The sequence below is a fragment of the Ursus maritimus genome, unplaced genomic scaffold, assembly GCF_017311325.1.
Source record: "Ursus maritimus isolate PB19 unplaced genomic scaffold, ASM1731132v1 scaffold_35, whole genome shotgun sequence".
Lineage (NCBI taxonomy): Eukaryota > Metazoa > Chordata > Mammalia > Carnivora > Ursidae > Ursus > Ursus maritimus.
The window spans coordinates 18,679,128-18,680,809 of record NW_024426119.1 but is presented as its reverse complement, the minus strand read 5'-3'; the positions used below and the strand labels follow the sequence as shown (position 1 = coordinate 18,680,809).

At 40.8% G+C, this 1,682-nt stretch overlaps 1 protein-coding gene across 5 annotated transcripts in view; it reads right to left on the bottom strand.

Moving 5' to 3' along the window:
- CCPG1 (cell cycle progression 1) overlaps positions 1 to 1,682 on the bottom strand; it is a 38,276-nt gene that overhangs the window by 25,002 nt on the left and 11,592 nt on the right. The gene's annotated exons all lie outside the window — the stretch shown is intronic.

Sequence of the window (1,682 nt, the reverse complement as noted above, 5' to 3'; positions counted from 1 at the left end):
CTGCTTCCACTGCCTAACCCAACTTCATTTCCCACTGCAATTACAGTGACAGCTCCCTAATGGATCTCTACCTGCGATCAATTCCCTTTCCATCACTCCTTCATAAGTCTGCTCACACTCATAAATCTAATCTTTTAAACTACTGAATCACACTGCCTTCAAGACAAAATCCAACGTCCTAAGAGATTCCAGAATAGGAGACATTATTTAAATTGATTCTCACTTCGTAAGAAATCCTAAGGAACATATCTTCACAACATGTAAAATTTTATATGCAGAACTCTATGAAAGAGAATGACAATATGTATTACAAACATACAGTTTCAACATAGAATATAGCACATATTGGTGATGACAGGATATAAATTTATTCCATAGAGTCTCATCTCATTTATGAAGCTACTTACAGCAGCAAGTCCAGTTCCACACTGGTACAATCACATTCTTCAGCAGACAGGAGGCCTAAGGTGAATACCATTTTAAATTCATTCCTTTATCCATCTGTTCAACATTTATTGAGTCCTTAGCACTTTCTAGGTATTGAAAATACTATATACCAATATACAAAACAGAAGTCTTGCCTCCTGGGGCTTAAATTCTATTCGTAGTAGACTATGCTGAACTGAGCCCTATGTTCGAGGAAAGCAAGGAACACTGAAAAATCTCCCAGTCCTGTTTTGTCTTCTGACAAATGACTAACTGCAAAGGATCAACCTACCCTCACAAAAATCCCAGTTAAAAGTCACTTCCATCCTCCTCCTAATTCCCTTGTTTACTTGTCTCTACAAAAACCCCTTGGTTTTCTCCCTGAGATGTTTCTCATTAATGAACTTTCTCCATACTGCAGTAGCCTGAATTAAACCCATCTCAATTATACTGTGCATTTCATCTTCCACACTGGAGACATTTGATAAATAATATAAACAGCTAGAACATACAGTATATTTGATGGTATAGTTCCTACTGTAGAGAAACACACGAGAGGAGTACAGAAAATGTTGGGTTGGAGAGGACTCATTTTTAAAAACATAGTCAGGAAAAGCTTCATTAAGAAAGTATATTTGGGGGCGCCTAGGTGGCTCAGGTCATAATAAACCCAGGATCCTGGCACTGAGCCCCACATCCAGCTCCCTGATCAGCAGGGAGCCTGCTTCTCCCGCTCCCCTCTCTGTCTGCCTGACACTCTCCCTGACTGTGCGCTCTGTCAAATAAATAAAATCGAAAAAACAAAAAACCAAAAAAAAAAAGTATATTTAAGCAACTATTTAAATAGGTGAGGAAATTAGTCAGTTAACTGGGGAAAGAGTACTTCTGACCAAACAGCAGGTAACAAAGTTGGAATGAAGCCAGCCTGCCTCTCCGAGTAATAGCCATGAGGCCTGGATGATAAAGAAGAGGGGCCTAGCAAGAAAGTAGGAAGAGATGAGGACAAAGAGAGTAACAGGCAGGGGATGGCCCATGTAGGGCCGTACAGGTCCTAAGACTCTGTAGCTTTTCACTCTGAGTCAAACTAAAGGTCATGAGAATTATCAGGAAAGAAACAGTTCACTCTGGTAGCCTTACTGAGACAGCATCGTGGGGGAGAGCAAAGGCAGAAGTAGGTAGGTCATCTGCAGAGCTACAGTAATCCAGCCGAGAGAGAGAGAGAGAGAGAGAGAGAGAGAGAGAGAGAGAGAGAGAGA